Source organism: Acinonyx jubatus, chromosome B3, assembly GCF_027475565.1.
Source record: "Acinonyx jubatus isolate Ajub_Pintada_27869175 chromosome B3, VMU_Ajub_asm_v1.0, whole genome shotgun sequence".
Taxonomy (NCBI): Eukaryota; Metazoa; Chordata; class Mammalia; order Carnivora; family Felidae; genus Acinonyx; species Acinonyx jubatus.
Window position 1 is genome coordinate 47,556,307 of NC_069386.1, and position 13,359 is coordinate 47,569,665.

The 13,359-nt window shown below is 34.9% G+C and overlaps 1 protein-coding gene across 4 annotated transcripts in view; it reads left to right on the forward strand.

The window, feature by feature from the left end:
* Nucleotides 1–13,359, forward strand: part of RFX7 (regulatory factor X7) — a 132,240-nt gene that overhangs the window by 71,736 nt on the left and 47,145 nt on the right. The gene's annotated exons all lie outside the window — the stretch shown is intronic.

Sequence of the window (13,359 nt, forward strand, 5' to 3'; positions counted from 1 at the left end):
GGCTAGATCTGTTCCACAGAGGTGTTTTGTTTGGCCCACGTTGACATTTTTTAAATTTCATATTGGTTACCACATTTCAAAATTGGGAGAGTCACAGAAAAAAAATTGTGTGTTTGGTTTCTCTTGAAAACTCAGGGCACTAAGTCCTTACTTCCATATGACAACAGTTACTAGGCTTCGGTAGCAGTTACCCCTTTCAAACATGATCTGTACTCTCCAGTCTTCTCAATTCCCACCAGGCTTTTGTTCCTTAGCATAAATACATTTCTTCCCTATAGTCTGTTTTTAATCATTTGCGTTACCTGCCTGGCATTTGAATTTGTGACCTCTGTGTTAGATTCTTTTGGGGCAAGGTTCTTCTGAGAGTCATTCTTTACAGGGTTGAGGGAGCCATAATGATATGTATGAGGACAGACAGAAGACAGCCTCTCTTTTTGTCTCTTAGTAATGTGGGCTCTCTTTACTGTCTGTTCTTGCAACATTACAACAGCTAGTCAATAGAAATCAAAAGTAGGGTAGAACAAAGAATTATGGTGGCTCTTTTGAGAGTCTTTCCCATTGGTTAGCCATTGTGCAAAACATTTTCATGTCTTATTTCCCACTGAAACTTTCCCTGACCACTCTACTTTAAATTGTATCCCTTTCCAAAACTTTTTATTCATAGCATTTATCATAATCATGTAACATTTGTTTCATTTTTGAATTTCGTTGATTGTCAGGGTGCCTGGGTAGCTCAGTTGGTTAAGCATCCGACTCTTGATTTTGGCTCAGGCTGTGATCTTGTGGTCTTTGGGTTCGAGTCCTACTTTGGGCTCTGAGCTGTCAGATGCTTGGGTTGCTTTCTCTGCCTCCCTCTCTCTCTCTCTCTCTCTCTCTCTCCCTCTCTGCCTCTCTCAAAAATGAATAAATAAACTTTAAAAATAAATAAATCAATTTTGTTGATTGTCTCTCCCTTTGTATTAAAATTTAAGGTCATGCCTAAAGCATAGTAGACACTCAGTGCTGGATGAATGAATGAATGTTCTCATTTAATTTTTAAACTTTTCAAGTCTATCCCATGGTTAATGTCTTTGGTTGGAAGTCAGTTATTTGAGTGTGCCTACTGCTGAAGTGAGTGGGCAGGAACTAAAAGATGTATGCAACATGAGAATGTAGTATATCTGCTCCTTGAGAACCAAACTAATGCTGTTAGAGTGGGACTAAGACAGATGGTACTATGCTGGACATAATTTTCAATAACTTGCCCAAGGAACAATTTTTAAAGAAGAGGTATATGGGGGTGTCTAGGTAGCTCAGTTGGTTAAGCATCTGACTTCCGTTCAGGTCATGATCTCACGGTTCATGAGTTTGAGCTCCACATTGGGCTCTGTGCTGACAGCACAGAGTGTGAAGCCTGCTTTGGATTCTGTGTCTCCCTCCCTCTCTGCCCCTCTCCTGCTCATGCTCTCTCTCTCTCAAAAATAAATAAACATTTTAAAGAAGAAGAAGAAGAAGAAGAAGAAGAAGAGGAAGAAGAAGAAGAAGAAGAAGAAGAGGAGGAGGAGGAGGAGGAGGAGGAAGAAAAGGAGGCACTTGTCCTCTCCTGCCCTCCAGAGGTGTTTAATACGTCATTGAGGGGGCATGTATGAGGTCAATACAACTGGAAGGCTTCCTTCCTCCTTTCCCTCCTTTACAGGAGAAATCATGCTTTCTGACCCCACATCCTTTCTGTGATGAATGCTAAATGGTGAATGAATGCTAAATGGTGACTAAGGTCAATTTACTAACCCAGACTTGATTGAAACAAAAAACTTTGTTTGCAGTATCTAATTAAAATACATTGTAGCTTGAAAAAGGCTCATTGTTATGGGGTTTATCTTGGGATGTGACCCGAGGGTTACTGTTAGTAAGTAAAGACCTATTTCAGAATCTGACTTTTTCCTTTCAGTCACTTGGTAAAGAAATGGGTAACTTTCAAAAGAAAGCATTTTTGTGTAGAATTTACCGGGGCAGGGTAGAAGACTTAACAAAAGGGCCAGATTTAAATAGCTGGTTTTGTTTTTTGAGTATCATAAAGAAATAATCTGTACAAGGCCAAGCCATTTAGAGGATATTGAACCTTTTATTTTATTTTATTTTTTTACATTAATCATGAGTTACTTTATCCTCTCTTTGTACGGGAGGACAATATAGTCATAATGTGGTTTGTTTGGTTTTTTTTCCTCCTGTTAAGGACTCAAGTGGACCAAATTTGCCAGTAAGGCCCAAATCATGAGTTCTAGTAATTCTTCTCTTTCATAATTGTTAAGAATGCCCTAACCATTGTCAGCTAGTTTTCAAATTCCTTTTATTGTCACAAAGAAAAATAGGAAAGAATAATAGCTATCTCTCACCATTACCTGAAAGAAACACAATTTTATTACTATCTCTATATTCATAACAATGGCATAACACAACAAAAGCGTAGTCTCATAGCAAACAAATGAATTGTTATAGGATTCTAGTTTTTCTGTCTTTGCATTTTCAGTCATTTCAAACTTGCAGAAAAGTAAACTAAGGAAAAAAAAAGGAAAGTTTATTAGAAACAGAGATAGCAATTACAGAACTGAATTTTCATCTCTATGGCCTACACTTTTGCTGAGGCTGTAGCTTTAAAATCTTGAAGAATCAACTAGAAATCCATTTTAGAACATAATAGCTGCGCTCTTGGGGACCATTCTTTCTTCCCATGCTGAAAAAGTTAAAAACAAAGTGACTAGAAAGACCTAAACTTTATCCTTCTTGTTAGTGCCACCCCTCCAACCCCAACCATTGGTAGAACCCTGGGGTCTTTTTGTAAGGGATGCAGAAATGTTGATAATAACCTTTGCCTCACCTAAGTGATCCAGAGAAGTACTAAATGATCATCCCATGTTGATCACTTGTTTGTAGAATTTAACTGTGGGTACTAGTGCCCTCCTCTGAGTCCTGTATCGAAGGGACCCAAATCTATCAATTTACGTGCCCTCTGCCTGTTTGAACCCTAGGACCTACTATATGAATATTTTAGCAATATGCCCTTGTCTCAGATTTTGTTTAATCTTTGGTCATCTGGGCACTTATGTAGCCATGACACTTGCTACCATGTTACTCATTATTTCAGTTTCAGAGTTGCAGCTTCCTTCTTTATTATTAAGCCCTTAAAACACACACATACAAAAACCAGTATATTTTAAAGTACATTCATTAAAATGACCACTGTTAGATACAGTTAGATGTTTGGATGTCCTTGGCAATGTCTTTAACTTTTTTTTTTTTCATGATTTAATCTGTTTCCAATTTTATGTGCAGAACTTTCCTAACCTATGACACAGTATCTACTCAGAAATACCTTACTTACCCACTTGGAGTGTGAATTTTCCAGTGCTTACCTTGCAGCCCTTCAGGGCTTCTTGATGTGGGAAGTTCTCTAGGTTTGATTGTAGTTGAGGCAAGCTGAAGGGGGTTTTTTGTTCATTAGTTTGTTTTCAGATGGCCATGGATTCTTTAATTCACCCAGCAGAATTAGAAGAAAGTAAGAAATTTTGGGTTTCGCTGGAGTTTGCTTGTCAGCCTTGCTTTACTTTTTCTAAGCTGTCCCTTAGTAATTGATGTCTTTCAAATGAACTCACGTCACATTCCTTATCTCAGAGCAGAATATTTTGAACAGAAATTTAAACCATTTTCATTTTATATCTAAATCAGTAAATTTACAAATAGAGTAAATTCTCACAATAATACAAATATAATAAAATTACTCTTCCCATTTGATTTATATTTTCTAGGACTGAGAATAGAAAAATAATTTCATCTTACATTGTTTGTAGCAGGTAGCTCAAAAGAAGATCGCATCCCATCCCCATGCCCACTATGGTTCTATCATAGCAAGTTAGGAAACTGAAAATTAAGAATTCTAAGAAACAAGGATTGAAAAATAAGAGTCCTCATACCTTGACCTTTTTCTCTGTCTTCCTTATTCAATCCTGTGGGAGGACAGCTTTCACAACTGCTCGGGCCTGAGAGAATATAATATCAGGTATGTGATTGTTTCCATCAATTAAAAAAAGCTATAAAAAAAGCTTCTACTTTCCCCCTTTTAGTCCTTCTGTCAGTGATGCTGGTGAAGAGGACTTTTAGTGCTCTTGAATTAGTGTCACCTGAGGGGAAGAAATTGGATTTTTTTTTTAATTTTGTTTTGTTTTTTGCTTTTTTGTTCAAAAAATTAAAGGCAAATTCGAGCATGATTATCCTATCAGTGTATATATTTTCCCTCCATACATGATTAACTGAAGAAACAGTCAAGCTGGAGAATTTAGGTTTCTGGATTTTAAGCTGACTGTGCTAAATATAAATTTAAATTGAAACTTTTTAAAAAGACCTTTTTCTGATACCAGTTTGAAAAGTAAAGATTAAAGAATAATTATGGACATGATACCCTGGTTGGTCATCTTCCACCAGAACTCAGTCATTGTCAACCTAGCCAGTTCTTTGAAGGGTATTTATACATCTCAATGGAAGAATTTCTTCTTCTGGAAATAAAGATGATCCTCAGATGTCATTTCACCATCAAGGATCTACCTGAAAACTTCTCAATTAAGCCTTTAATTGGTATGCTCTTTTAAGCATCAGCCCTTTCCCAGTTCTATGACCTTATTAAAACAAAACAAAACTCTGAATAACACCTGAGAGGGAAGTCTCATAACAAGAAACACATCACTATAGAGAATTGATTTCAAACCGGAGAAATTCCTTTTTTTTTAACATGAAAGTATAGAGCAAACCTGATTCAAGATGCTCCCTAAAAACAGGAGCAGATCTCTCCATTCAGACTACCTTGTAACTATATCCATGATAGTAAATACTGGGAACATATTTCTTTTCCATCTGCTGAAAGGGCTTCAAGTTCTGGTAATCAGACGTTTGAAATTCTACCTGGGTCTCAGTAATCCATCCTGTATGTATTGGTAGTTTAGAGGCAGATGTCCTGAGCATATTAGCAGAAACACTAAAAATAAACTCAGTTTTTGAATTATAGAATATTTTTTCAAGTCTTTTTAATTACAGGAGACAAGTGGAACGTTACACATTTTGTTCCAAGTCCAACCTAGGAAAAGCTTTTATTTCTGACCTATTCTGCTTAAATTGATTCCTCTCTGTCTAGTACTAGCACAGTTGTTGTCAGAAGTAATTTCTAATTTCTATTTCATCTTGATGGCTTAGGAAGGAATAGTATCAACTCTATTCTACATTTACCCGACAGAAAGTCAGCACTGGCAGAACGTGGTCTTTAATAACTTATGGGCAAATGTGTCGCTTACATATAAAATCTAGGAGCCTTTCTCTTACAATGTACCTCCCAAGTTAGTGGAGGTCACCAAGCTAAATAATTCCTAAATTTCTTAAGATATCTTGCTTTTTGAGATAAAAGATTATTTTTGATAGAATTTGAATAATAAACTCTTCCAGCAAAATCTTTTAAGCAATTAAATTAATTCAGAATAATATTTGTATAATAATATCTATTATAAATATATTTTATAAACTGCTTTTAATCCTCACAAAAATTTTATGAGCATTTTATACAGATTACTCAGCTTGAACAGCTTGCCTAATATCACAAAGCTAATGAGTGCAAATCTGGAATTTGGCTCTAAGCCTTCTAATTCTATATTCTACACCTTACTACTCTATCTCACTGCTTTAGATAAATTGAACTTGAAGGGTCAGTCTATCAAGCTCAAGTAGCAGCTGCTGCTTTCATTTATAACATATAATATAGGTCATATTCATATTATTTATCAATAGGAAATGTGCCTCTTAAACTCAGATTTATAAAAGCTCTATCAAAGATGCTTTATTACTATATTAATCAGCTACTGGATGATATTTTTATATGAAAAGTCTCTGTGACACAAGTTCAAGAACAATCAGTGAATCATACATTTTGCTATATTACTCTTAAAGATAAATTGTTTTTTTTCTAAATTAAATTCCACCTCAGAAAAAGGTGTTTTTAAGTGCTAAAGGTAAAAATTGCATCCCTTTTTAAACTTGTGAATAGACAAGAATCCCATAGTAGATGGAGCATGAAAAATAAGGGAATTGGTGAATTATTCAATAAATTATACTGAACATTTAGCTATCCTTGTGGGAAAATTGTAATTAGAACCATACTTTATATGAGAAAAATAAATCCCGGGGGAATTAAAGACTTAACTGTGAAAAACAAAACTTTAAAAAGAAAATGAGGGATATCTTTATGACATTGGGACAGGGAAGGATCTTAAGACACAAAAAGCACAGGTTATCAATGAAAAGATTGATATATTTGACTTCCTGGAAATTAAAAACTTCTCTGCATCAAAGACTCGAAAAACAAAATCAAAAGACAAGCTGCAACTAGGAAAATGTAATAGCAGCACTTATAGCCAATGGCGGATTAGTACATGGACTATGACAAATATCCTCATTTTTAAATGTTCTTCAACTGTGGTTCTTTGGATAAGATACTCTAACTAGCAGTATCAGCATCACTGAACTGAATGTATTAGATATCAGGATTCTCTGGCCCCCACTCAAGACCTACTGAATCAGAAACTCTGGAGTTTTTAACAGGCTCTCCAGGTGGTTCTGATGCATGCTAAAATTTGATAGCAATTATATTAGAGTAAACTCAAATGATAAAAAAATATGAAAAGATCCTCAGTGTCACCTTCAATCAGAAAATGTAAGACAGTGAAATACTTTTTCATACCCATAAGAGTGGCTAACATTTAAATCTTAAGCTTTAACAGAGATATAGAAAAATTGTAGCTTTGGTGCTGAAAATATAAATTGGCACAACAGTTTTGGGGGAGCAATTTGGAAATGCCCAATAAAGTTGAAGATATGCACCGTTTATGGCCAGGTATTTCTACTTTTAAGTATGTACCATAGAAAAAGCTCTTACACAAAGATACAGCAGTCACAAATAAAGGATTTTTATTGTAGCACTATTTGAAATAGTAAAACTTTATGATAACTGTCTGTCAGTAAAGAAATGAACAAATTGGTTTTTTTATCCATGTAGTTGTTGTATAATCTGTTTAAAAGTGAAAGAATTTTGGAGCAAATGTGGCAAAAAGTTAGCGTCTTTTAAATATGACTAGTGATGCATATGTACCTGCTTCCTGTATGTTGTTTGAAATACTTTATAATTTTAAATTAAAAAAAAAACCTAAATGGGATATTAAAGTATTAGAAGGATTCCCATCTGGCTCTGTCTTATCTTTCAGGATTCTGCTTCAAAAGGTGATTGACTTTGGGCAAACCGGAATCTTCAATCTAGTTGAGGGGGAAGGTGTAACTAGACACTTAAAATCATTTTTTGAATAGTAAATGCAAAAAGCAGTAAGTGCAAATTAATTGGGTATAAATTCTTGAATAATTGCTGTGGCCCAAAGTAGAGGGACAAAGGCATATATTATAGGATCATGTGTCCAAAATTATTAGAGTTGAATTTTTAACTAGTTTTTTGTTTGTTTTTGTTTGTTTGTTTTTAGAAATAAAAGTTAAGTGGAAGAGAACATGAAGGCTGTATCTTCTAAAGTGGTGCTTCTCAACCTTTTTTTTTTTTTACCTTATATCCCATTTTGATAAATATAAATATCTTATATCCATGATTAATTTAATTTGAAATTTCACAATAAGTTAAATGCCATTTTAAAAATGATTTGAGTAAAAGATTTTGTGATTACAGAAAGGAATCCTTTCCCCCTCCTCACATTTTTATCTACATATAGAAAAGGGATCTTCAGTTCTTTCAAAAGTGCTAGAAGGAAAAGTCTAACTTTCTGTATTACTCAAGATGGGCTAGTCTGTGCTGCCATAACAAAGTATGCCTGAAATACCAGTGGCATAACTGCAAAAATTTACTTTCATTCACATTATATGTACAGCACAAATCATTGGAGGTCCTTGCTCCACGTGGTCCCGTGGGAACCCACATTGAGACACTGCATCTTACAGTTTCACCAGTGAAATACATGGCTTCCAAGGTTCACAAAGGGAAGAAAAGAACAGAGTTGACACATTGATTCTTAATTATGTCAGCTGAGAAATGAAATCATCATTTCTGCTCAGTTCATGGCTGCAAAGGAAGCTGAGAAGTGTAGGTGAGCAAGTGGAATGTTTGATGAGCACTGTCTCTATCCCTTGTTCTCTTTACCACTTTACTTGCACCTCATAGAAGGAATTAGATAGCTCCATGCTACTAGTTCCTGGTGTGAATGAATATTCTTTATCAGCCAAAGCTTCAGAAGGGAAGGGGATTGAATGTAGGACTTAAATACCAAACTCCACCTTGAACCTCCAAAAGTAACTTGATTTTGTATATCTTACATTTATACCTATTTTCCCCCTCTGGATCACATGATATCAAACTGAATGCTGAATCTGATTGTTTGCTACAGGCTCTTCTGTTCAGGATGTGAAAGATCAAAGCACTAACTAGGTCATGTGCAAAATTAAGTTTAAAGTGGTTTCCTGGAAGGTTTTTGACATCTAAATCAAACTTTAGTTCAAAGATTTCCTTTTGTATGTCTTCATACAAAGATTGAAATGTGTGAGAGAGAGGTCCTCATAAGCTTTCAGAAGAAACCTTCAATCACAATAGTAGGAAATTATCACCATGGTTCATTCAACCAACTAGATAATATTTGAGGTAAACTTGAAATCATTTTCAATAATTTTGCTTTGAGACTTAACTTCTTCAATTAAAGAAAATGAAAACTTTAAAGCCTACGGAATAAGGATGTTGATGTTTGTTATTTGAAGTTTAAAGTCAAGTATTCAGATATATCTGTCAAATATGTCAAGCTCTTGAAAATTGTAATTTTTTTATTGACCTAAAATACACAGCACAAAAAATTTACATGTAGTGATACTTAGTTTTTAAGTTTGAGAGAGGAGAGAGAGAGAGAGAGAGAGTGCTCGTGCATGTGCAGGAGGGGCAGAGAGAGACGCAGAGAGAATCCCAAGTAGGCTCTGTGCTATCAGCATGGAGTCTGACGTGGGGCTCGACCCCATGAACCGTGAGATCATGACCTGAGCTGAAATCAAGAGTCGGACACTTAACCAACTGAGCCACTTAGGTGCCCCTGTGATACTTACTTAGTATATTCACAATATTGCATAACCACCACCTCTATCTAGTTCCAAAACATTTTCATCACCCCAAAAGGAAACCCATGAAGCAATCAGTTCTCATACTCCCCCGTTTGCCACTAATCTTTCTCTGTGGAATTGCGTATTCTAGATATTTCATAGAGGTACAATCATATGTGGCCTTTTGTGTCTGGCTTCTTTCACTTAGCATAATGTGTTCAGGGTTCATCCATGTTGCAGCATGTATCAGTACTTCATTCTTTTTCAGGCTAAATTTTAAAATTACAGCTTTTAAAAGTTTCGGCAGTTGGTCTTTTTTCTAATGTTCTAAAAATGGAGCAACTTTGTTCTTCATTTCATAAATCCAGCCAAACGTACTTCTTTTTGACAACCAACAAATCTCAACGTGGGACAGAAAAACATGTTTCTTGACATTTAAATCTTCACAAAGCATAGCAAATAATCTGATGTTTAACATATTTGCAACATATTTTTGCCTTGATTATCAAGCAAGGCTAAGTCTTCTACACCACTAGTCATTGTTTTGGAAGCCATTGATTATCTTTAAGTGACACATTATCTCTGAAGCCAAAAATTTTCATGGTGAACTCAGCCTTGCTAGACCTGAATGCCATCACTGCACACTTGAGTCATTTGTTCCCGTTTGCTTGACAGAATTTTGATATCAGGTTTAGCAAATTCTCCATATTTTTTCTTCTATGTGTTGAGTCCCACATAATAGATGAAATAGGAATCAGTAGTTAACTTTTCATTGTTTTAAGGCAAAAAAAAAAAACCAAAATAGGACAGTGAGGTTAATCTTTTTCAAAAATATTTTTCTGACTTCTGTCTTTAAATCCCTTCTTTGTCACTTTCTCCTAATTTGGATTATCTTCTGAATTCCTTCTGGACTTTCTCCTCTTTTCTGGAATTTCTTCTTTGTTCCTCTAGTATATGTTAAATTTGCAAATTACAGAATCCAAGGTTTCTCAAGCTCTATGAAGTTTTTTTATTCTTAGTCATCAAAAATGATATTTTTTCCTTTTCTTATTGAGGGATAATTAATGTGACATGATATTAGATTCAGGTGTACAATATAATGAGTCCTCATTTGTATATATTGCAAAATAAGTAAGCCCAGTTGGCACACAGTAAGTCCATTTGACATTCATCACCATACGTAGCTACAAAAAAATATTTTTTGGTAAGAACTTTCAAGATCCACTCACTAAGCTATGTTCAAATATGTGATACAGTAGTATTTTTTTAAAGATTTTATTTATAAGTAATCTCTACACCCAGTGTGGGGCTTGAACTCACAACCTGATATCAGGAGTCACACACTCTACTGACTGAGCCAGCCAGGCACCCCTATAATACATTAGTATTAATTTTTGTCACCATTCTGCACATTGCATCCCCATGACTTTCTCATTTTATGACTCGAAGTGTGTTCCTTTTGACTCCCTTCACCCATTTTGCCCATGCCCTGCCACCTGCCTCAGGCTATTACCAATCTATCTCTATCCATGAGCTTGGGGTTTTTTTGGTTTTATTTGTTTATTGTTCAGATTTCATATATAAATGAGATCATATGTTATATACCTTTTTCTGTCTGACTTATTTCACTTAGTATAATGCCTTCAAGGTCCATCCATGTTATCATAAACTTATGGCAAGATTTCATTATTTTTTATGGCTGAATAGTATTCTGTTTTATACACACACATATACTGCATTTTCTTTATCCAAAAATGATGATTTGTACTACATTTTCTCAGGCTTTGCACATAATAAGGTTTTTTGGTAACATAACCTACGTTGGATTTAATATGATAAGGATTGTTGAGATTAACTGGGTGATGTTAATAATACTCAACAGAAGGTATTTTAGGAACTATTTTTAAGTTTATTTATTTTGAGAGAGAGGGAAAGACAGAATTCCAAACAGGCTCCATGCTGTCAGTGCAAAGCCTGATGCAGGGCTCGAACTCACTAACTATGAGAGATCATGACCTGAGCCAAAATCAAGATGCTCAACTGGGTGAGCCAGCAAGGTGCCCCTAGTTTTGTACGTTTTTAGTAATGACAAATCTTTGTAAGTTCCTTAAGGACAAGGACTGTTGCATTGTTCATATGTGTATGAACATAGGTTCATACGTAGGTTCACTGTAAGTTTGTAATTACTGTAAATCATTTGTGAAACATGGCAGAAAATAAAATTGATGAATGAGTAAATGAACCCTCCTTTATTGTTAAAAGACAGACAACTGAAGACTTAGACTAATATAGGGGCAGAGAAAATAAAGAGACTTGGAAGAATGTGTGGGAAAGACTTAAGAGGACTAAATAAAGGATTAAAGTGGAGAGCATGACAAGGAATAAAGTTAAGCATGCTCCAAAACTGAATTCTGGGGATCTGGAGAAAAGAAAGTGTTAAGTAACAGTTGGGAAGAAAATGTCTATTTGTGTTTTGGTTTTTCCTTTGTTGAGAGGAGAGTTATACATGGTATTGTTGATAAATATATTAGGTATTAGAGTGAGAGCTAATTGCAAAAATTCCCATAAAACAGTAGAATGAAAAATACGTAGATTTTTGTGGATGAATTCTAGGATTAAACTGTTTTATAGATAAATCCTGGTGAGACTAAGAATAGGCTAAGTTATATCATTTTAAACTTTTTTAAAATTGGATATGTGTTTAAGCTGTGCTTTATTAGGTAAGAATAAATTCTGTTACCAGGAGTACCAATTATTTGTCCACATTTTCAATTGCAATGGACTTCTTTTAGGCTACCAAAATTTCACTGTATTATTTTTGTAACAGAGTTTGTGGCACATTTAAAGCTACTTTTGGCAAACTGAGCTGCGAAAGAAAGTTCTACAGTCCTCTGTATAGCAGAAATTATTTTAAAGGGTAGGTTTAGAGACAAAATGATGTAGTTGCAGAATAGCTACAGCTTATCTTACAGGTAGGTTCTTCAAATAGCAGCCATGGTTGTAGCTCTGTGAATAATTAAATCTGCATTGTGTGGAAAGGTTTGTTGGTAGTACTTCAGTATTTTAAACTTCATTTCTGCCCCTGTATGAGAGTATCATCATCAGTCACATGTTGTAGGTTTTTGAGAATTAGAAAAGGATCATAGAAGTCCTGTCATCCTTCTCACAGTTGTAAGGAAAATTTGCCGGAGCACTGAAGCTTCATAGCCAGTTAAATGGTTAAGTTAAGACTAACGAATGAATATTCTTTTGACTTCTAGTCTAGACCTTTCCTCTAATACTATTTTGTCTAAGCATTGATTTTATTTATACCTAGAATATAAGAATTAATAGGAAATTACCATTTTCTTTTAGTAACTTTTTATGTGAGATATATTTATCAAACAACTTATCCATTATTTTACTGATAAGAAAAAAGCCTTTATTTTTTCTTTGGCAGGTGACTCATCTAGCTTAAATTTAAACAGTCAATATGTTTTTAATTGTTATTATTTTTATTGAAGTATAGTTGACTCACAATGTTGCATTTGTTTCAGGCGTACAACATAGTGATTTGACAAGTCTATATGTTACACTATGCTCACAAGTGTAGCTACCATCTGTCACCATACAATACTATTAAAATGCCACTGACTATATTCCCTATGCTATACCTTTCATCCCTGTGGTTTATTAATTCCATAACTGGAAGCCTGTACTTCCAGTCCCCTTCACCCGTTTTGCTCATCCCCCTACCTCCTCCCTTCTAGCAGCCACCAGTTTGTTCTCGGTATTTATGGGTCTGTTTCTGCTCATTTTTGCTTGTTTTATTTTTTAGATTCCACATATGAGTGAAATCACATGGTATTTATCTTTCTCTGACTTATTTCACTTAGCTTAATACCTTCTAGTTCCATCCATGTTGTCACAAATGGCAAGATCTCATTCTTTTTTATAGCTGAGTAATATTCGTGTGTGTGTGTGTGTGTGTGTATACACACACACACACACACACACCCCTCATCTTTTTTGTCCATTCATCTATCACTGGACACTTAGGTTGCTTCTGTATCTTGGCTATTATAGATAATGCTGCAGTAACCATAGGTGTTCATCCTTTTGAATTTATGGTTTCATTTTCTTTGGGTAAATATCCAGTAGTGGAATTACTTACTAGATCATATGGTATTTCTACTTTTAAGTTTTTGAGAAACATCTATATTGTTTTCCACAATGGCT